The sequence below is a fragment of the Lonchura striata genome, chromosome 12, assembly GCF_046129695.1.
Source record: "Lonchura striata isolate bLonStr1 chromosome 12, bLonStr1.mat, whole genome shotgun sequence".
Classification (NCBI taxonomy): domain Eukaryota; kingdom Metazoa; phylum Chordata; class Aves; order Passeriformes; family Estrildidae; genus Lonchura; species Lonchura striata.
Window position 1 is genome coordinate 2,948,671 of NC_134614.1, and position 23,983 is coordinate 2,972,653.

The 23,983-nt window shown below is 43.9% G+C and overlaps 1 long non-coding RNA gene across 1 annotated transcript; it reads right to left on the reverse strand.

The window, feature by feature from the left end:
- Window positions 1-1,465: 1,465 nt before the first annotated feature.
- LOC144246990 (uncharacterized) lies at window positions 1,466-5,645 on the reverse strand. Its single transcript, XR_013340707.1, has 3 exons — window positions 5,533-5,645; window positions 4,215-4,352; window positions 1,466-1,540 (listed from the first exon to the last, which is right to left on the reverse strand). It is a non-coding gene; the product is annotated as an uncharacterized LOC144246990 (long non-coding RNA).
- Window positions 5,646-23,983: the final 18,338 nt, after the last annotated feature.

Genomic DNA, 23,983 nt, shown 5'->3' on the forward strand with positions numbered 1-23,983 from the left:
CACCTGCCCCACGTGTGCCTCCACCTGCAGGAAGTGAACTCCATGGCGCTGGGCTCACTCACGGACACCTGCCAGGGACAGAACAGGGACAGGCTGGGTCACTGCTCTGCTCCACGCCAGCCCAAGCCCACAGCAGCTTGGTGAGCTTCCCTTTTACTGCTGCTCCTGTCATTCTCTCCTCTGCTTTGCAGACTTTGAAGTGTGGACTGCTGTGTGCTATCTCCAGGGGCTATCATCACCAGCTGGGAGAGGTTTAGCATCCATTAAAGAACCTACCTCAGACCAGAGATTTCACAGCAATCACAGCTTTTATTTGCAGGATCTTAACTACTTAATCTTCTGCAACTGGCTTCAGGATACCAAACTATATGGGACAGAATTAAAGATGTAATCTGTGTGGATTAACTACTCCTAAAACTACTACTACTAAAAACTGACTCACTGAGGTCAGTAAACAGAACTCTGAAGAGCTGTTCACACAGAAGGCAGCTCCTAACACAGGAAAAAAAAGCATTCAAAAATAACCTATTCAGATTGTGCAATACACTGCTCTGAAAGCTCACATGGTCTGAAGGTTTCTTTCTGTCTTCAGACTTTGACTCATGTTTGAGGATAAGAAGTTTGAGCTGAAAAAATCTTCCTCCCTGTGTCTCCAGCTGGTAACTGTTGCACTGCTAAAAAGCAGCATCTAAGGCTGTTCAGAGAATTATTTCAGAGTGAGTGTGTAAGCTAAATTCTGAACAGATTTTAATTCATGTCACACCCCTCCCTTTGGGCCACCATATGTACTGTTCCTGCATTCTCCTCGCTCCAAGCCACACACACTGACCACCATGACCTAAGAACAGGGGATGGTCTGAAGAGACACCACAAAATCCCTCTTGGGAGCTATGTTTTTTATTGCCATTTTCTCCTAATTTTCCTAAAGTACTGTTTTTTCTTGGCCAGCTCAGGTATTTGCAGCCCGTCTGCAGCACAGTGCTCAGCTCAGGTTCTTCTCCAGACAGAAATTTCCTTGTACATCCTGGTAACAACTGTCACCCTTTTGTATCAAGGGAGAGCACCCACCTATCGCCCTACAGAATGAATTTCTAGTTTGGCTTGTCTGCCTGGATGGCCAGGCCAGGAGTTAATTACCATTTCATTCTTGCACTTAAAACTTCCAACAGGGAAAAAGGCTTTCCAAGGAAATCAGGAAGGGGCAAAAATGGGAGTCAGGTTAATGCACTGGACAGTGCTGGATTCCCTAAAGCACAAACTGAAAGGAATCACTTAACCTGCCACAGGGCAGGAAGTGGAAGGGGATTGCCTATGGCATTCTCAGTGCCTTTGCTGTTTCCAAAAGCCACATTCAAGAACAAGCACTGAACAATGAATCTCTTGCCTTCGTTTTGCCACAAAGCAGCGGATTCCGCACGTCGAACGCCCGAATAATGCTGACCCCAGCATCACTCCCCGTGTTCATCACTCCTGTGACTGTCACTGTGGCTACTGCCTGGTTAGAAGAGGACCAGCTGAAGTTGCCACTTCCACCCTGAGCCTGAAATACAGAGGGAAAAATCTTGCAAACATTTAATCAAGTACATGGTTTTCACATTCCACAGCTTTGGATACCTTGCGTGAAAACCAGGAGTGCACTGAGAATAGGACATACAAATAAAATAACACCTCAGAACTTAAAAAGCAATAGAGAGATGAGAAGATTTCTACCTTTCATTTTAATTTTGGCTTCTTTCACACACCAAAACAAATGTCAATAGTTCCATCGGAGTAAAACACGGGTGAACACTGGAGCTATTTTAAAATGTATATTGTTTTAATTTCTTTTACTTCCTCAGCATTTCCTTTAACCAATTTCATAATTAAAAATGAACAAGGTGATAAATCTTCTCTAGAGGGACAGTGTGGAAAACAAACAAGTCTAAATTATACAGGAGATTAGCTAGTAATTTTTACCAGGGAAAGAGAAAAAAAAAAGAAAATTAAGAGGAGGGTCATTTCCCATCTTCCCATCTTCCTTTCTCAGAGCACATGCACAATCTGATTACAGAAGGACACAGACAAATAAACAGGCAGAGGTGTGTTACAGGAGATGCATGGGATGTGGTGAGAAAGGCTGAAAGAATCCAAGGGCTCAGCATATTTGTAAAGGTGTTTCAGTTGAAACAGGGGGATAAGCATAGTCTTAATGACTATGAAGTCTCAGGTCCCTGCCATAAACCCCAGACACGTCACTATGCTTTCTGTCTCTGACAGTCAGTATGCACTGAGGAGAGAGAGGAAGGGTAAAGCAGCTTCCCATGCAGCTTCACCATTAGCCAGAGCCTGGCAGGAGCTCCACACTGCTACCTGGGAGCAGTGCCCTCCCCAGGAACCTTCACGTGCCCACCTCGCACAGCTGCTCTGCACCTCTCATGCCTGTGCCAAAGGAAGGCAACAGAAACCATCTCATTGGCACAAAGATGAACAAAGCAACCCCCAACAAACCAGACAGCTGCCAAAGGAAAACCTGCCAGGCATTCTGGTACCATCTGGAGGGAGTTACTTCAGCTATCAACAGAATTTGGCTAGATCCAAAAATCCCTTTCAATTTATTTTCAGAAAAACTTTATTCACCCATTTGAAATAGCCTGGCTGAAGCTATGCAGTGGGAGGCAAACTCTGATGGAGAGGCAGGAACAGTTGAGCTGTGTGTATGCTGTCGACCACGTGTCTTGTGGAATCTATAGACCAGAAGAAAGGTCTCAGTTTCAGCAAAATTTAAATCTTGGGAGAAAAAAGTTTCTATGTTTTTATAGAAGAACATCAGAGTAAAGTAAGACAATTATTGCAGTACCATGAAGGAATGTTCTCTAGTGAAATACTTCATTATATTTGCAAGATAAGGTGAGAATAGAACTGTGAAAGAGGTAGGAAACAAAACCACATTTCCTTTCCTTTACTGGGAAAATTCCAGCAGAATTATGAAGTACTGCAAATGCAGACTTAGTACTAAGAATTTTTGCCACACTCTGCTGGTGTGGTCAGGAATAGCATGAAGTAAACCAAACCAATCCCACAGAACAGACAAGTCGAGTTATGCAGGGCTTAACTCAGTGTAGCTGCCCTTAAACTCACACTGGAGAATGCAATTTAATCCTGTGAGATTGATTCTCTCCATGGAGTCACTGAATCAGTAAGGCTCTAAAAGACCTCTGAGATTATCAAGTCCACCACTGAACCATGTCTTCAGGTCCCACACCCCATAATTTTTGAGCCCTTCCAGGGATGGTGACTGCACCACTGCCCTGGGCAGCCTGTGCCATGGCTTGACAACTCTTCCTGTGAAAAAAATTTGTCTAATATCCAAGCTAAACATGAGGATGTTTCCTCTCATCCTATCCCTTGTTACCTGGGAGGAGAGCCTGGCACCAAATGTCCTGCTGCCTATTTGCTTATAGTTTACTTAATACAGATCCAACACTGAGCACCACTTTATGCTAAAAGGGACAGGTAGGAGTTGTGCATCCAACACCTGAGTGCAGGGTCTGGGTATCACTGGCCTGGGATAAGAGTCTGGGCTGAGAAAGCACAACTTTCTTTTCCCTACTTAGACTGGAGATACTGGATACTGGCATACAAACCATTTGCTTCATGAAGCAAAAGGAATAACTGACAGCTTGGGAGCAAAGACACACCTAGTAAACATGGAAATCATCCCTTCTGTAAATAAGCTGTGGCCTTTGCCTCCCTGGAACTTTGTATTAGGAGCACAAGGTGTGTGGCCACTGAGGAATACTGATGTCCAAGGCTGGCAGAGTGCTGCTAATTAATCTTGTCATGCCCTTCTTTGTAGTCACTTCACACTCCCATTCATATTTCCCATCCTTGCCAGCAAAGGGCAGCCTCTAATGATTGCTGTGGATCTTTGCATGTAGGATGCTCCTGGAATTCCAAACCATTCCAGGCACAGGTGCGTGGTGCATGCATGAGGGAGAGAGGAAGGGAAGACAAGAGGTACAAGTCAGTGGGGTTTTTATGTTTGTTGGTTTCTTGGTGCTTTTTTAAAACTGCATATCAACTCCTGTAACTAACGTCCCATGAAGTTCCTGCAAGTTACATTTTGGATGCCACTGTGCCTGAAGTATCCACAGTCAGCCCTAGATCAGTGGTGTCAGCCCTCAGTGTGCCTGCCTGAGTTACACACCCTGCAGCTGGGTACTTCTTTGGCATACCTGGATGGTGTACTGGTAGACTCCTGCTTTTGCCTGCCAAGGAAACATCAGAATGCTGGGTACAAGCAATATTGGAACATGGATCTCCACATCCTGCTGGTTTCTCACTGGAACTGGTAAGGTGTGAACACCTCCATCCTGCAAAGTGCAAAACCACGGTGTTATAAATGGCATCACAGAGCTTCCCAGAGTTAATGTTTAGTCCTTAGGTACAGACATGTTCTTGAAAACACCTCAGAGAGGAAGGAAAACTATTTAGGACCACTTATGAGCAGAGCTCCCAGTGAGCAAATAGCTCCTGGCAGCAAGGTGTGCCACTGTACTAAAGGAGTGCTATTGTTATGAAGATCCAGGTGCCCACATTAATGTAAAAGGCAAAAAAAAAAGATACTCTTTCATTGCTCCTATTTTGAGACCTCACTTGGAGAACCAATCTGGAGGCTCAACACCTATATTTACTCTTTGCTCATCCACTGTGTACAAAATTCAGCCTGAAAGAGCCCTTGCTCAGCCCTCCCTCCCAAACATTGGCCTTCAGAGCTCTGCTGTCATTGCAGTGCTACAACCCTCTGGCACAACACACTGTTACTGCATTTCTGAGGGAAAAACAACTCTCAAGGGATGCTCTTCCACTGAAGAGAACATCTCTGACACACAAAATGACTGAGGTGTATCACATTGAAGGAGCTGCTAAATCCTGCCCAAGGAATCACTAAATTGATTTTACAGCAAATGGGTTGAAGTGTTGAATTTTCAAGCAAAAGCAATTCACTTCCACACCACGTGCCCTAGTTAGCCATACATTCAGCAGCCTGCCCAACCAGCAGAAAGTAAATGAATAGTAATTTGGAGAAATGTGCAGGCTGATACATTTGGCAAATTGTCATTCCAGAGTTTAAGGGCACTTCCCAACTGACAGCAAACTTCCCCAATGTAACTGACTGCAGAACAAGGTCAGGGTATGAGTGATGATCCTACCACAATAAAGTGTAAAATTCCCTCAGCCTGTGAGAGGCCCCTTGCCCAGCACAAGGATCTGCCACAAGAAAAGAAATCAGTGCTGTGCACCACTGCCCTAACAGGAGTTTGCCACAGGCTCGGGAGCAAAATCCCACAGTCTTTAATGTAAGCAAATCCTCTTTTGACTCAATTGGCAGTTTTCATGAAGAAAGGATTTTAGAATTTGGTTCTTAATCTGTTCAAAGACAGCTCAGACCCATGCCATTCTTAGGTTTCCTTTTGCCAGGAAGTCACTACTGCACAGCTCAATTATTTTTAGGCCTACCAGTGAAGCAGAGGAGTTTTCACACAGACACACCCGGTCAACAACTGATGTCAGTGCAGCATCAATCGTGGTCTGACCTGCCTTTACAGCCCTCACACAATGACAGGACCCATTCAGAGAGGACTGCAGCACCTCAAAGTGTTCTCCAGACAGCTCTGTAGTAATTTGGATCTTCTAAAACCAGAACATGAAATAGAAATTGCCACAGGTGACTGACATCAGTGGGGGACAGAAAGCCCTAAACATACAACAAGAAGTCAGTAAGCAAATGTTTAATCACACAGTTCAAAGACCCGCTGCTGAAACTGATTAGAACTCTCCCTGTGGAAGTTTCAGTCTTTCAGTAAGATTTTACCTTTAGAGACATTAACTCCGCAGAAAGTTACTTTTTAAATTTCATGCTAAATGTAATTTAACATGAAAGTACCTATATTTATACCACTAAGTAATTCATATTTTACAGTATTTTTCTAATTTTTTCCTTCTTCAACATAAAAGAACACATGAATATACTGTCCCAAAGGCACACTACTAAGCTCTAGCTCAAACTCAGATCTGTATCCCAAAAAGCAATTATGAGGAAATAAAATTATATTCCCCTAGATCAAATACTCTCAAAAGCAGTAATTCAATAAATTTATTCTTGTTGCAACTGAATTATTTTAATTTCGTTTCCTCTGCAGTTTAAGAACTATGTGTATTTGGTACCTGGTATATAGAATTAAGGAAGAAGCTCTTCCCTGTGAGGGTGGGCAGGCCCTGGCACAGGTGCCCAGGGCAGCTGTGGCTGCCCCTGGATCCCTGGCAGTGCCCACGGCCAGGCTGGACACTGGGGCTGGGAGCAGCCTGGGACAGTGGAAGGTGTCCCTGCCCATGGCAGGGGTGGCACTGGGTGATTTAAGGTTGCTCCAAGCCCCATCCAACCTAAAAGACATTGCCCAACTTCCATTTTTTTTCTACAGCACTTCAGACTCCAATAACTTCACATGAATCACCTAGAGTGCTTTATTTTTATAAAGTAACAACAACAAAACAAAGGAAAAAATGAAGAGGCAAGAAACAACAAGCTTTGCACTGTCCTGTCTCAATGTAAATAAGAAATCACTCAAATAATTCCAAAGCAAGTCAGGATTTAGGAGACAGTCACAGAAAAAAAGTATCTAAACATTTCAACTTACATCAGATAAATACACCTTATTGCTTGATTTATCATACACGTCAACTGTAATTTCATAAAGTCTGCCTGTTTCCAGGACCCATCTGTCACCTGGATGAACTGTAAATCCTGCAAAACAGGAAATATTGAACAGCACAAACCAGCAGCCTCTTAATCCAATGGAGAAAAGCATTTTGCTTCTGGTGTCCACACTCTGCAGATGAACACTCATTATTTTAAACTGCTGACTACAGAGATAAAAGAAAGTATGTAAAACCTATTTCACATTGAGCTACTTTTATGAATAAAATTCCTTTTCTGTGAAAGCTAACGCTGAACGGAAGCGTGGAGGTACAGCATGAAAATCACAGAGACAAGGCCAGAACTTGCATGATTCAGCCAGAAGACTGCAGCACTACCAACCCAAATATGCAGGAGCTACCACACAGACAGTGCTGCTGGGCAGCCGGGACACCCCCTGCATGCGGATACCTGCGGCTCAGTCAAGGAACACATGGCTCAGCACGAGCCAAGATCAGCATTCTCCTGGGACTCCTCAAGCCTCTTTGGCTATTCTAAAGCTAAGTGTGCACTGCAAATAAACGTTCTCCCCACTTCACTGCAGGACATCGAGCACTTTGGAGAGATCTCACTAGAGAATATAATGACTGCAATGTAAACATTAAATAAAGCCCCATACATTTCTACAGTGACTGAGGGGAACAGACGTGATTTAAGTGATCTTTTGCCAACTCTCCTGGGTTTTAAGATAAGCTTGTATTCTATTTGCCATCTGTCGAAAGGTTGGGCAGGTTTTGTTATCTCTCCCAAAGACAATGGTTTGCCCCATAGAGGCAATGGTTTGTTTATACACTATTGACTGACTCACTGCTGGGCTGGTAAATGTAACACCATCCCATTGTGAGGGGTCCCACCCAGAGGGGGAAGCCAAGCACTCTATTATTGTTTAAAGGAGTAGCTTTTTGGGGAGAGAAGCAGCTCTCTCTCTTCGCGGGATCTCGCAGCGGAGCCGCCGGAGCACAGGGAGGCGGCGGCGGCGGAGCTCGGAGGCAACCCCGGCGCAGAGGAAGACCGGCCCCACTGCCACCAGATCTTCAGAGGAAAACTATACCCTTCAAAAGATCACCACTGCAGCTGCAATACATCCGCCACTGCAAGAGGAGCAGCTATCATTGCCACCGGACTACTACCAGCACCCCGACTCCTCAGGTTGTGGACATTATCACTAGTTTTTGTTTGTACCAATTGCATTTGCCTTTTTAAATTGCTATCTAGTTTTCTCCTAGTAAAGAATTGTTACTCCCATTCCCATATCTTTGCCTGAGAGCCTTTTAATTTAAAGATCCTGGTAATTCAGAGGGGGGGGGGGGGGGGTTTGCCTTCTTCATTGCACAGGAGGCTTTGCCCTCTTTCACAGACTCCTGTCTTGTCGAACCAAGACAGATTTTGGCGCATCAACGTGAGGCCCGAGGGCATTGAGAGGGAAAAAGGATTAACAGTTCTTAAGTAATTTGGTTTGTTTTTTTTGTTGTTGTTGTGTGTAGAAACATCTTAAGCATCACCATGTGGTCTAGTTTACCTTGGTTTGGGTGGCATGTGATCGTAGCTATACTTTTCCCATTTGCAGACCCTTATCTAAAAATGGGTCCTATAACTAAGGCTACGGTGTCTGTTGTCAAGTTTGGCTTCTGGGTTAATTGGGTGAGGAATTCATGGATCTTTAATTTCCTCTGGAAGGCAGGTACATGGATTCATAGCTATCACACACTAACTGTATGTTTTTGGGGTTACTTTAATAACGGTACATACTGCGAGGAAATAGCACCTGGGGAAACTTTCTCCCAACCTTTTAACCATCTTTTTGGGTCTGCTCCACCAGTTCTCAAAGGGTTAAGATCCTTTCTAAGTACTAATGATACCATACAATGGGTGGTGTTGCTGATAGTCCTGTTATATTTAGCACTCAGAGATAAGGGAAGATTAACCTGGATAACTACCCTCACACCTACGCCAGAGACTCGAGATGCTGCTACTCCAGAGCCTGACCCTGCCCCACAGCCCACCTCAGAAATGAACCGCCCAGATTGGGTGAGGGTTCTGGTTAAGGAGATACGAGAGATGCTGAAGGAGTGCATTTCCCCAGCTGGTGAGAAACCGGCCCTTTGCCTTGAGGAGGGACAGTCTAATACTACAGCTGTGGAACCCACTAATGTTACAACTGTCCAGGTTCCAGCTGAACCACAAAGGCAGTCACGGTCAGCAGCAGTTGCCCCGGTAGAAACAAGGAAGTCTAAGGTGAAAGCAGAGCACCCTGCAGATAGGGACAGGAATGGAGGAACCTCACAAACCACAGGGGAGCCAGAGATTGCTATCATCACCGAGTCCCTGACATACGAAAGTCTCCGTAATCTACATAAAGACATTGTGCGACAAGGGCGTGAGGCTTATGCTATCTGGCTACTCCGGGTTTGGGATCTTATGGGTACAGGCGTGCAGCTGGACGGTGGTGAGGCAAGGAACTTGGGACCCTTGACCCAGGACTCGGGTATAAATCAGGTTTTTGTAAGGGAACCGGGGTCCCTTTCTCTCTGGGAGCAGCTCTTAATGAGTGTCAGGGAGAGGTTTGTCCACAGAGAGAGAATGCAAGAGCACCATCATAGAATGCGCTGGAAGACCCTCGAGGAAGGGATCCAACAGCTGAGGGAAGTGGCAGTATTGGAGGTACTCTTTGGGAGGGATGGACGACACAATAATGACCCAGACAAGGTCAGGTGTACGGGACAAATGCTGTGGAGTCTGGCAAATCTTGGGCCATCTCAATACACCACCTTCATTGCAACAATCAATGCTGACGCCCACCGGGAGACAGTGGGTTCTGTTGCCAACAAACTTAGGAATTATGAGAGTATGATTAATGGCCCAATGCAGGCTCATGTCTCAGCTGTGATTAAGAAGTTTAAAGAGGAGATGAGGGAGGAGATAAGGAAGGTTAATACAGCACCCGTGAGAGTCACAGGCCCCAGAATCAGTGCCCAACAATCCCCAGCTAGAGAGAGAGGGTACACCCCAAGGGCTAATCTGTGGTTCTTCCTGCGTGACCATGGGGAAGACATGGGGAGGTGGGATGGGAAACCCACTTCTGTCCTGGCAGCACGGGTCCGTCAACTTAAGGAGGGAAACTCTAACCGGGGGAGTTCCACCAAAGTGAAGGTAGCCTCAACCTCCCGTGACCAAGCTTGTGGGTACGATCTGTCAGACCCCCTTGAAGGGACCTCTAGTATGTATGCCCAGGAAAGGAATGATAACCAGTGTTAGAGGGGCCCTGTCTCTAGCCAGGGAGAGACACGGGAAAACCGGATCTTCTGGACAGTGTGGATCCAATGGCCTGGCACATCAGAGCCACAAAAATATGATGCTTTAGTTGATACTGGTGCACAGTGTACTCTGATACCATTGGGACATGTGGGGGCAGAGCCTGTCTCTATTGCTGGTGTGACAGGGGGATCACAACAATTGACTCTGGTGGAAGCCGAGGTGAGCCTGACTGGGAAGGAGTGGAAGAAACATCCTATAGTGACTGGCCCAGATGCTCCGTGTATCCTAGGCATAGACTTCCTCTGCAACGGCTGTTACAAAGACCCAAAGGGACTCAGGTGGGCTTTTGGAATAGCCGCTGTAGAGGCAGAAGACATTAAGCAATTGAACACCTTGCCTGGACTGTCAGAAAACCCCTCTGCAGTAGGACTCCTAAGGGTGGAAGAACAACGCGTGCCAATTGCGACTTCAACAGTGCACCGCCGGCAGTATTGGACGGATCAAGATGCCGTGATCCCCATCCACAAAATGATTTGGGAGCTGGAGAGCCAAGGGGTGGTCAGCAAAACCCACTCACCCTTCAACAGCCCCATCTGGCCTGTGCACAAATCTGACAAAGAATGGAGATTGACTGTGGACTATCGTGGCTTAAATGAAGTGACTCCACCGCTGAGCGCTGCTGTACCAGATATGCTGGAACTCCAGTACGAGCTGGAGTCCAAGGCAGCAAAGTGGTATGCCACCATTGACATTGCTAATGCGTTTTTCTCCATTCCTCTGGCAGCAGAATGCAGGCCTCAGTTCGCTTTCACCTGGAGGGGCGTGCAGTACACCTGGAACCGACTGCCCCAGGGGTGGAAACACAGCCCCACCATCTGCCATGGACTGATCCAGGCTGCACTAGAAAAGGGTGAGGCTCCAGAACACCTGCAATACATTGATGACATCATTGTGGGGGGGAGCACAGCGGCAGAAGTGTTTGAGAAAGGTGAGAGGATCATCCAGATACTACTAGAAGCTGGCTTTGCCATCAAGAAGAGCAAAGTCAAGGGACCTGCCCGAGAAATCCAGTTCCTGGGAGTGAAATGGCAAGACGGACGGCGCCAGATTCCCACTGAGGTCATCAACAAGATCACAGCTATGTCCCCACCAATCAGCAAAAAGGAAACATGAAGAGAGCCTGACAGAGGAATGGTTGAACGACAAGGGACATGATACTGTAAAATTAATCCAAATAGGGAGGGCTACGTGACTGCTGCAAAGTTCGCATGGCCCTGAAGAATAGATGATGTGCAGAAAGCAGGATATTGAAATTGCTTAGTATGTAGAAGTAGATAGAGAAGAACAAAGGGGGTACTAAGCTGTTCTAACTGCAAGGCCAGCCGGACAGGCATGTATCGATCATAACGATACTTTTAAGATAATAGTACAAGTCACATAGCAACCAATCATGAGCTTGGCTTTTGCAATATGTATGAGCTAATTAACGAACATATATAAACTATGTAATCTGTTACAATAAACTGAGACTTGATGATCATGATATCATGAGTCTTGTCTCCCGCGGCATTTTCCTCTAACAACTGGCGCCCGAAAGCAGGGACCTGATCCGAGCCTAAGGCGAGAGGGGTGCTGTGTTGGAGTGCGGGTCCTGCGGCTGGAAGGACGGCGAAAATAAAGAGAAGAGGCGAAACGCTCTGCTCCGCGCCCTGAGTGACCGTAGAAGCGGGCTCAGCCGATACGTGCTGCCGAAGCCTGAAGGAGCCAGCAACGGTACCGACGTAATCATGGAAAGGCAAGCAGCATATGATTTATTTAGTGCTTCTCTTAGAAAAAGGCAGATTAGGGGGATTGACTTAGATAAGGATCTCCCTTCGCTATTGCATCATGCTGAGTCTTACGGCTTTTTCGTTAACCCCCATAGTGTTCATGAACTTTCAGAATGGAGAAGATATAGGGATAAGTTGTGGGAATTAGTGTTAGATGAGGATAAACCGGGCAAGAAAATGAGTAAACTTTGGAGAGTGGTTGATAACGAATTGTTAATGTGTCAGGCAGAAAAGAGGGCGGTGGAAGTGATACGGACAGCTCTGGAGAAAAATAAGGAATGTAAACCCTCGCTTCTCTCCAGTGAGCCAAACCCTCCGGTTCTCACAAATTTTCCCATTCCCATCTCTGCTTCTGAAATGCCTGTACCTCCCATAGACACTAGTAGCATTGAGGTGCTGGAAATTGAGATCCAAATTGCTTTATGGCAACGGGACTGGGATCCCAAATTCACTTTTTGTGAACGGGAATCAGGTAGAACGGAGCGGGCGCGGGGCCAGACAGAGCGGGGCCGGCCAGCACCGAGCCGGAGGCGAGCCCGGGGTGGAGCGGACATCAGCCGAGAGACGGAAGGCTCCTTATTGCCGAGCAGCAGCGCAAGGGGGGAGAGGGGCGTTCCTGGGGCTCAGCCGCGCTGGAGCCGGAGCAGGCGGGGCACGGCCGTGGCGGGGGTGTCTCTTCTCCCATCCACAAGGTGACACAACAAGGACGGGAGCGAGGCGGCGCCGCCCCTCATCTCCCCGCAGCGCCCAGCAATGGCGGCGGAGATGGCGGCACAGTCCTGGTTGCCATGGCAGCGACAACGCCGAGAGCAGCAGCGCCACCGATGGCGGGATCGCAACACTACAGCAAAAATTTCAACAGCATCTTCCCAATTTCTTACAAGAGTCAGAAGACGTAATGAAAAAGTACAGCAGTACCGAGTGTTTTCCAAGATAACAAGAAGGATGAACATTATGTGAATCAATATTATTTCAAATATGATATAGATAAAAATCACTGTATAAAGATAGAAATGTTAGTAATGATTTAATTACCAAAAATGTCTCTGCAAACAAAGAGTTGAGAAAATGTCACCTGATGGAATTTTAGTATTGAGTTTGTAATCTCTGTCTTTGGGTTTTTATAGATAATAATATAAGTAATAGTGATTTTTAAGTTTTATAGATAATACGATAAATAGTGATTGTTAAGTTTTTGTAAGTAATGATAAGTAGTGATTGTTACTAATGTTATATGAGTGCTTTAAAAGGATTTGCTTAAACTATTTTAAACATTTCTTATTAATAAGTTAATCATAAAATGTGAGTTGTCTGATTTTTGTGATAAGAATTATTATTAAGGTATTAAGGTATTAAGGTGTTGTTATAGTATTTACAGTCAGTTTTCATATGTTTTATTGTCTCTTTAGGTGATTGATTACAAAATGTTTTTTCAGGATCCTGTGTTTTTGATTTTTTAACTACTCATGTGTTTTCTTTATCCAATCTTTTATGCAGCTGCAATTCATCTTCCTTTAAAAATTCATTATCCAAATTTTAGTTCAAGATTTCAGACTTCAAATTTTCAGATTTCTGAAGAAAGAGTTTGTTATATTTAGAGAATTTTTGTCTTGAAAGAGATTTTAAACAGGTTCAATTATTTAATAGTTTGATAAATTTTTAATAATAAGGTTTTTTACTTATAACTGTTATTTCTAAGACTTTTGTTTTATAATGTGTTCAAACATATCCTCCAATTAGAGTTTGAGCTCTGGCCAAGCTCTGGCTCTACATGGATGGTGTGATTGACCCAGGTGTTTTCTGCATCAAAAAGTATTCAAGTCCTTTTGGCTTGACAATTTGACCATGTAGGGCAGCTGAGCCTCAAAGGGAGTTTTGGAGAGACATGATCCGGACATGTTTTATCCAAATCTCTGATGTTTTAAGGTTTATCAGCTGCTGCAGACTCTGGGATGACAATTTGATAGTGTAGCACTTGGTAACTGTGATTTTATATGTAATATTAATTGTGTATTATCTGATTGATTTTTATTTGTTATTAGTTTCTTTACTATATGCATTGTTTTATTCTTGATGTTTTTTCATGTTTATTATAAAGATGTTGATATTTCCATTTCTTCATGCAAATTTTAAGAAACAGAATTGAGAGAGGACCCTCCAGTCCCTGTGGGGAGTGTTGAGTTTGTTTGTGTTTTAGCAGGTACAGAATCTGGATAAATTTCAGTGAAGAATGTTAAACTTATCAATTTCAAGAAAACACTAATCTCTCCACAAGTAAATCAGAGGATGCACAGCAAAAGTGGATTGTGCAAAGATTTGTGTTTCACCCACAAAAGATTGTATATTTTTAATTATGTTACAGACTTTTTTACTAAGTTTTAATAAGTTTTAGTAATGCCTGTGATTTTTCTGTTCATTTTGCCATTGCTTTTCAATGGCAAAAGAAAAAGAGGGACAATCAATTAGATAATCAAAAGCATAACATTAAGTTTATCATAAATATAGTTTGTATTTAGAATTAAATTTGTTCCTTTCATGTTAAACAGAACAATCAAGAACATGAGAAATATGAAGTGGGGTGCACTTCTGTAATACTAACCTCATTTTCACCCCACGAGTTACTTCAGTGCAAGCTCTCACACAATTAAAAATCCTAGCCTACTGGACAGAAAAATAAATTAATATTTCATCTAAAATATTAAGTGAGCTTGCCACAAATATAGGTAGTATCTGTCATGCAGTTCTGCAAAACAGAGCAGCTGCCACTAATTTACTTCTTCTAGCCCAAGGTCATAGTTGTGAAGAATTTGAAGGAATGTGCTGTATGAACTTATCTGATCACTCTACATCTATCCATAAGCAAATACGAAAATTGACCGAGCTAACTCAACAGTTAAAGGTAGAGGATAGATTAGGTTTAAAAAGATAGCTAAAAGGATTGGGGATAGGACCATAGTTAAGAGACATTATCAAATACGGCATAATAGTTCTAAGCATAATTGTGATACTTCTGTTTGTTTTGCCCTGTGTGTTTACTTGCTTGCAAGGCTTGATGCAGCAGCTTTTGCAGAAAATGCTGAATGCACACCTTCTTGTACAAAAGGAAAACGGGGGAGATGAAGAGAGCCTGACAGAGGAATGGTTGAACGACAAGGGACATGATACTGTAAAATTAATCCAAATAGGGAGGGCTACGTGACTGCTGCAAAGTTCGCATGGCCCTGAAGAATAGATGATGTGCAGAAAGCAGGATATTGAAATTGCTTAGTATGTAGAAGTAGATAGAGAAGAACAAAGGGGGTACTAAGCTGTTCTAACTGCAAGGCCAGCCGGACAGGCATGTATCGATCATAACGATACTTTTAAGATAATAGTACAAGTCACATAGCAACCAATCATGAGCTTGGCTTTTGCAATATGTATGAGCTAATTAACGAACATATATAAACTATGTAATCTGTTACAATAAACTGAGACTTGATGATCATGATATCATGAGTCTTGTCTCCCGCGGCATTTTCCTCTAACAGAAACACAAGCTTTCCTGGGTGCCATAGGTTTCTGGAGAATGCACATTCCTGAGTATAGCCAGATTGTGAGCCCTCTTTGACTGGTTACCCGAAAGAAGAATGATTTCCACTGGGGCCCTGAGCAGCAACAAGCCTTCACCCAGATCAAGCAGGAGATCGCTCATGCTGTAGCCCTTGGACCGGTCAGGACGGGACCAGAGGTCAAGAATGTGCTCTACTCTGCAGCCGGGAACCATGGGTTGTCCTGGAGCCTTTGGCAGAAAGTCCCTGGGGAGACTCGAGGCCGACCACTGGGATTCTGGAGCTGAAGTTACAGAGGGTCTGAAGCCAACTACACTCCCACAGAGAAGGAAATCTTGACTGCCTTTGAAGGAGTTCAAGCCGCCTCGGAGGTAATTAGCACAGAAACACAACTCCTCCTGGCACCCCGACTACCGGTGCTGGGGTGGATGTTTAAAGGAAAGGTTCCTACTACCCACCATGCCACTGACGCCACATGGAGCAAATGGATTGCCCTCATCACTCAACGCACCCGTATTGGAAACCTGAATCGCCCTGGGATTTTGGAGATAATTACGAACTGGCCAGAAGGTGAAAACTTTGGTCTCACTGATGATAAGGAGCAGGTACAAATGACAAGGGCTGAAGAGGCTCCACCATACAACCAACTACCAGCAGAGGAGACCTGCTACGCTCTTTTCACTGACGGCTCCTGTCGCATTGTAGGGATGAATCGGAAGTGGAAAGCAGCCGTATGGAGCCCCACACGCCAAGTTGCACAAGCTACCGAAGGAGAAGGTGGATCAAGCCAACTCGCTGAACTCAAGACCGTTCAGCTGGCTCTGGACATTGCTGAAAGGGAGAAGTGGCCAAAGCTCTACCTTTATACTGATTCATGGATGGTAGCCAATGCTCTGTGGGGCTGGCTGGAAAGGTGGAGGAAGGCCAACTGGCAACGTAGAGGAAAGCCAATCTGGGCTGCTGATATATGGAAAGACATTGCCTCTTGGGTGGAAAAGCTAACGGTGAAAGTCCGTCATGTAGATGCCCATGTCCCCAAAAGTCGGGCTAATGAGGAGCACCGAAACAACGAGCAGGTAGATCAGGCAGCAAAAATAAAGGTGTCAAAGATAGACTTAGATTGGCACCATAAGGGGGAGTTGTTCCTGGCTCGATGGGCTCATGATGCCTCAGGTCATCAGGGCAGAGATGCCACCTACAAGTGGGCACGAGACCGAGGGGTGGATCTAACCATGGACAGTGTTTCCCAGGTTATCCATGACTGTGAGACGTGTGCTGCCATCAAACAGGCCAAGAGAGTGAAGCCCCTATGGTATGGTGGGCGGTGGTCCAAGTACAAGTATGGGGAGGCCTGGCAGATTGACTATATCACACTGCCCCAGACACGCCAAGGCAAGCGCTATGTGCTGACCATGGTGGAAGCCACCACTGGATGGCTGGAGACTTTCCCTGTACCTCATGCCACTGCCCGGAACACCATCTTAGGCTTGGAAAAGCAAGTCCTGTGGAGACACGGCACCCCTGAGAGAATTGAGTCTGACAACGGCACCCATTTCAAGAACAGCCTTATCAACACCTGGGCCAGAGAACAAGGTATCGAATGGATATATCATATTCCCTATCATGCTCCAGCTGCCGGCAAAGTTGAACGGTGCAACGGACTCCTTACGACTGCCCTGAAGGCACTTGGTGAGGGAACATTTAGAAACTGGGAAATTAACCTGGCAAAAGCAACCTGGATGGTCAACACCCAAGGGTCTGTCAATCAAGCTGGCCCTGCGCAGTCAGAACCCTTACACACAGTAGATGGAGATAAGGTCCCTGTAGTACATATGAAAGGTATTTTAGGGAAAACTGTTTGGATTAATCCCACCTCAGGCAAAGACCAACCCATTCGTGGGATTGTCTTTGCTCAAGGACCTGGTTACACTTGGTGGGTAATGCAGAAAGATGGGGAGACCCGCTGTGTACCACAGGGAAACTTGGTCTTAAGAGAGAACTGGGTGTAAGATTTCATGGTGTGCAGATGGAAATAGAATAAGGGGTGGATAATGTCCTGGGTTGTAAGATAAGCTTGTATTCTATTTGCCATCTGTCGAAAGGTTGGGCAGGTTTTGTTATCTCTCCCAAAGACAATGGTTTGCCCCATAGAGGCAATGGTTTGTTTATACACTATTGACTGACTCACTGCCGGGCTGGTAAATGTAACACCATCCCATTGTGAGGGGTCCCACCCAGAGGGGGAAGCCAAGCACTCTATTATTGTTTAAAGGAGTAGCTTTTTGGGGAGAGAAGCAGCTCTCTCTCTCTCTTCGCGGGATCTCGCAGCGGAGCCGCCGGAGCACAGGGAGGCGGCGGCGGCGGAGCTCGGAGGCAACCCCGGCGCAGAGGAAGACCGGCCCCACTGCCACCAGATCTTCAGAGGAAAACTATACCCTTCAAAAGATCACCACTGCAGCTGCAATACATCAGCCACTGCAAGAGGAGCAGCTATCATTGCCACCGGACTACTACCAGCACCCCGACTCCTCAGGTTGTGGACATTATCACTAGTTTTTGTTTGTACCAATTGCATTTGCCTTTTTAAATTGTTATCTAGTTTTCTCCTAGTAAAGAATTGTTACTCCCATTCCCATATCTTTGCCTGAGAGCCTTTTAATTTAAAGATCCTGGTAATTCAGAGGGGGGGGGGGGGGTTTGCCTTCTCCATTGCACAGGAGGCTTTGCCCTCTTTCACAGACTCCTGTCTTGTCGAACCAAGACACCAACTCAATTTGTTAAAGCATTCCAAGGCATCAGACAGCTGTGCTGAGACTGAATTCACAGCAGTGCTGCTTTCCACAGCTCCTGATTTCCAGACTCTCGATACAAATAAGGATAACTTGATCCTTCTGTGTTGCTAAGGGTGGAAAGCTTGTCTCCTGCCACAGAGTGGTGGCTGGAGAAGCATTCCCAAGGAAGGATACTCTTGTGCACCAGGATGAGCTTGGTTTGGCCCTGCTGCAACGCAGTCACCGTGGATGTTGCCTGGTCCAGCTTGGCAACTGGCCAGGAGGGATCTCCCTTGGGATGGAGGATGTTGTTCTGGAGCTGCAGCTCGTACTGCTCTGATGGCATTGCTCTTTCTGGACGTGAAACAAAACCTAGGAAACAATAAAAGCAGGTGTGGCAGTGGCTATCTGCTGCTAATTATTGCTGATTCTTTTTTACTGATGCCTAGTGCACAGATTAAATCAATATTTCTAGTGGCTTGTAAAAATAGCACTTCTGCCCTCACATCACACACACAAAACCAGTTTCTTGGAAAATTTAATGTCTGTGAAACTGCAGTTCTCAACTAATGTCATCTCAGTATTTCGACCTAACATTCAACTGATTTCCAGCTTCAAAAGAAAAAAAAAAAAAAGCCGAAAGGGAAAAATGGAGAGAAAACTCAAGGCACTGCATTTTGAAATGGGCATAAAGCCAGATAACCCACATTTATAAAGGCTTCACTTTGTGGAGCAAATCCATTTGCCAATAAAACATTTTCTGTTAGAGAAGTTACTAATCTAAATTTGATTTAAGCAAGAAAGTCAGTCAATTCCTTAGTGACTGTCAGCAACTAAAATGACAGTGTTAGCTCTCATTTTAAGTTACCCCTGACTCCACATCCTTGACAAATCTGCAAGAGTATATTCTTAAGAGTCACAATTTTTTTGATGGAAAGAACTAAACAGCTCTATCACTGTGTGCCTTAGGAAAACAGTATTAAACATTAACATAGTAGCTTAAACACAATTAAAAATTTCTCAGCTGTTAAAAATTCAGACAACGCATTAAAAAATAAAAATAAATAAGAATAGAACAAACCTGTGATCTTCCCTTGCCTCGGTTTCTGAACTCTGTACTGAATTGATGCTCCAACCAGAAGATAAATGTCATATGTTGGATTTAAAAATATGTTTTCCAAAATAAGCAATCTGACTTCTGCAGGCTGTACATTCTGTTGATAGAGGGGGAAAGAAAAGTAACCACATTAAAAGGAGCTCATTTGTTTGAAGCAGACCATGAAGCAGGAACTTAGAATCTGGAAGTGAAAAACATTATTTGCTGCCATTTTATTTTTATTATTTGGCTCTTTAGTTTCATCTTGACTTTTGTCACAACAAAATGCAAGGGACAGTGAATGGTACAGAGATCTGCTCTGTGCACACAGTGCAAGAATGAAGAAAAAATTCATGTTGATATGAAGATCATTTTGGAGACTACAGAAAAACAGATGCTCATTCACACATTCAGAAATCCATCCTCCCCTCTGACATTCAGAAATCTTACCTTATAGATGCTTTCCTGAAGTCTTGCCTTTAATTTACAACTCCCTGTTTTCATTCCAGACACCAGAATGGTATCTCCTTGCTTGGCGACTTTTTCCATTTCCAATGTACAGGAAGGTGAGATGTAGGTGGATTCTAAGAACTTGAAAATACTGAAAGGTGAATCACAAAGTGAACAGAAAATTGTTAACCAACCTTTGTAAACCCACAGAGAAACATCACCAGCATCTACTCCCAGCCACTTCCATTTTTAAGCCGATTTAAGATACTTGCCTGGGACCAGATATCCCAGTTTTACTCATTCTTTGAGGTATCTGCAGCTAATTTCTGTGACAGATAAGTTTGTCTGAAGCTTGCTGATGAGCTATCACAAGACTGCACATGTTGTCTACAATTATCCCTCCAGTTTGTTCAGTAGGTGAGACTGCAAAAACTCTCTGTATTGTAGAAGAACTGATGTGCAAGACCCAAAGCTTATGTTGATAAAAGCAATAGCTCAACAAAGCCAGAACGCAACTCTGACCTCCCTCAAGAAGCCAGAAGGTATTTAACAAATGACTATGAAAATAGTCTGCAAGCTGAAAACCTGTAGTAACTGTTAGAAATTTCAGTGAAAAGAGCAAAAGAGGGGGAAAGAATTTTCCATGAATGGGCAAATGACAGGAAATTTTGGAAAGAGGAGCATGTTTCACAGGGTGTCACCTTCTGCATGCACATGATCTGCTTGGCTTCATGTGCATGTTCAGAGAAAAACCAGTGGAGCCATCTGGAGAACAGTTATGGATATTAACACATTCCTGACAATTTATGGTTTATTTTGCAAAGCTGCACCACCTGTAGAACATTTCTATGGTATCATAGTTATGCTAACAGTAGAGTATATATCAATATTAGTTTGGTTAAAACCACATCAGCAAATAGTTATACTGACAAAAAAAGCTCCTTATGTACCAGGACTTGGGATATCCTGTCCCACTAAGCCATTCATTCTGGCTCTCACTTGTACCTGCAGCTTCAGGTGTATTATGGGCTTAGCAGGCTTTCCCCAGCCAACGCTGCTTCTCTAAGGCTGCAAAAATTAGTTTGTGTTTGCCCAGGAGCAAAGTCTTGCTGGCTCCCCCCATCCCACCTGCAGCGTATTTGGAGTGTCAGTTTGAGGATGGAAGCTGGCTGTTAACCATTCTGCTCTGTAGGAGAACTGGTTTCCCCACAAGGAATCCTCCTATTTCAACACCAGAATTAAGTGTCCACTGACACCTGAAACTCTTAAGGCTCAGAGAGCTCCTTTCTGAAATGGAAAGTGACTTTTTTTCCTTCAAAAGCAAAAAATAAAACTCTGCTGAAACCCTGAGATAACAATTTTACTGGTAAATCTTCCTTCTGCATGAGATGTTTCAGAGAGATCAACGACTGCATATGTTTATTTCTAATTCTTGATTGTTCTGTTTAACATGAAAGGAACAAATTTAATTCTAAATACAAACTATATTTATGATAAACTTAATGTTATGCTTTTGATTATCTAATTGATTGTCCCTCTTTTTCTTTTGCCATTGAAAAGCAATGGCAAAATGAACAGAAAAATCACAGGCATTACTAAAACTTATTAAAACTTAGTAAAAAAGTCTGTAACATAATTAAAAATATACAATCTTTTGTGGGTGAAACACAAATCTTTGCACAATCCACTTTTGCTGTGCATCCTCTGATTTACTTGTGGAGAGATTAGTGTTTTCTTGAAATTGATAAGTTTAACATTCTTCACTGAAATTTATCCAGATTCTGTACCTGCTAAAACACAAACAAACTCAACACTCCCCACAGGGACTGGAGGGTCCTCTCTCAATTCTGTTTCTTAAAATTTGCATGAAGAAATGGAAATATCAACATCTTTATAATAAACATGAAAAAACATCAAGAATAAAACAATGCATATAGTAAAGAAACTAATAACAAATAAAAATCAATCAGATAATACACAATTAATATTACATATAAAATCACAGTTACCAAGTGCTACACTATCAAATTGTCATCCCAGAGTCTGCAGCAGCTGATAAACCTTAAAACATCAGAGATTTGGATAAAACATGTCCGGATCATGTCTCTCCAAAACTCCCTTTGAGGCTCAGCTGCCCTACATGGTCAAATTGTCAAGCCAAAAGGACTTGAATACTTTTTGATGCAGAAAACACCTGGGTCAATCACACCATCCATGTAGAGCCAGAGCTTGGCCAGAGCTCAAACTCTAATTGGAGGATATGTTTGAACACATTATAAAACAAAAGTCTTAGAAATAACAGTTATAAGTAAAAAACCTTATTATTAAAAATTTATCAAACTATTAAATAATTGAACCTGTTTAAAATCTCTTTCAAGACAAAAATTCTCTAAATATAACAAACTCTTTCTTCAGAAATCTGAAAATTTGAAGTCTGAAATCTTGAACTAAAATTTGGATAATGAATTTTTAAAGGAAGATGAATTGCAGCTGCATAAAAGATTGGATAAAGAAAACACATGAGTAGTTAAAAAATCAAAAACACAGGATCCTGAAAAAACATTTTGTAATCAATCACCTAAAGAGACAATAAAACATATGAAAACTGACTGTAAATACTATAACAACACCTTAATACCTTAATACCTTAATAATAATTCTTATCACAAAAATCAGACAACTCACATTTTATGATTAACTTATTAATAAGAAATGTTTAAAATAGTTTAAGCAAATCCTTTTAAAGCACTCATATAACATTAGTAACAATCACTACTTATCATTACTTACAAAAACTTAACAATCACTATTTATCGTATTATCTATAAAACTTAAAAATCACTATTACTTATATTATTATCTATAAAAACCCAAAGACAGAGATTACAAACTCAATACTAAAATTCCATCAGGTGACATTTTCTCAACTCTTTGTTTGCAGAGACATTTTTGGTAATTAAATCATTACTAACATTTCTATCTTTATACAGTGATTTTTATCTATATCATATTTGAAATAATATTGATTCACATAATGTTCATCCTTCTTGTTATCTTGGAAAACACTCGGTACTGCTGTACTTTTTCATTACGTCTTCTGACTCTTGTAAGAAATTGGGAAGATGCTGTTGAAATTTTTGCTGTAGTGTTGCGATCCCGCCATCGGTGGCGCTGCTGCTCTCGGCGTTGTCGCTGCCATGGCAACCAGGACTGTGCCGCCATCTCCGGCGCCATTGCTGGGCGCTGCGGGGAGATGAGGGGCGGCGCCGCCTCGCTCCCGTCCTTGTTGTGTCACCTTGTGGATGGGAGAAGAGACACCCCCGCCACGGCCGTGCCCCGCCTGCTCCGGCTCCAGCGCGGCTGAGCCCCAGGAACGCCCCTCTCCCCCCTTGCGCTGCTGCTCGGCAATAAGGAGCCTTCCGTCTCTCGGCTGATGTCCGCTCCACCCCGGGCTCGCCTCCGGCTCGGTGCTGGCCGGCCCCGCTCTGTCTGGCCCCGCGCCCGCTCCGTTCTACCTGATTCCCGTTCACAAAAAGTGAATTTGGGATCCCAGTCCCGTTGCCATAAAGCAATTTGGATCTCAATTTCCAGCACCTCAATGCTACTAGTGTCTATGGGAGGTACAGGCATTTCAGAAGCAGAGATGGGAATGGGAAAATTTGTGAGAACCGGAGGGTTTGGCTCACTGGAGAGAAGCGAGGGTTTACATTCCTTATTTTTCTCCAGAGCTGTCCGTATCACTTCCACCGCCCTCTTTTCTGCCTGACACATTAACAATTCGTTATCAACCACTCTCCAAAGTTTACTCATTTTCTTGCCCGGTTTATCCTCATCTAACACTAATTCCCACAACTTATCCCTATATCTTCTCCATTCTGAAAGTTCATGAACACTATGGGGGTTAACGAAAAAGCCGTAAGACTCAGCATGATGCAATAGCGAAGGGAGATCCTTATCTAAGTCAATCCCCCTAATCTGCCTTTTTCTAAGAGAAGCACTAAATAAATCATATGCTGCTTGCCTTTCCATGATTACGTCGGTACCGTTGCTGGCTCCTTCAGGCTTCGGCAGCACGTATCGGCTGAGCCCGCTTCTACGGTCACTCAGGGCGCGGAGCAGAGCGTTTCGCCTCTTCTCTTTATTTTCGCCGTCCTTCCAGCCGCAGGACCCGCACTCCAACACAGCACCCCTCTCGCCTTAGGCTCGGATCAGGTCCCTGCTTTCGGGCACCAGTTGTTAGAGGAAAATGCCGCGGGAGACAAGACTCATGATATCATGATCATCAAGTCTCAGTT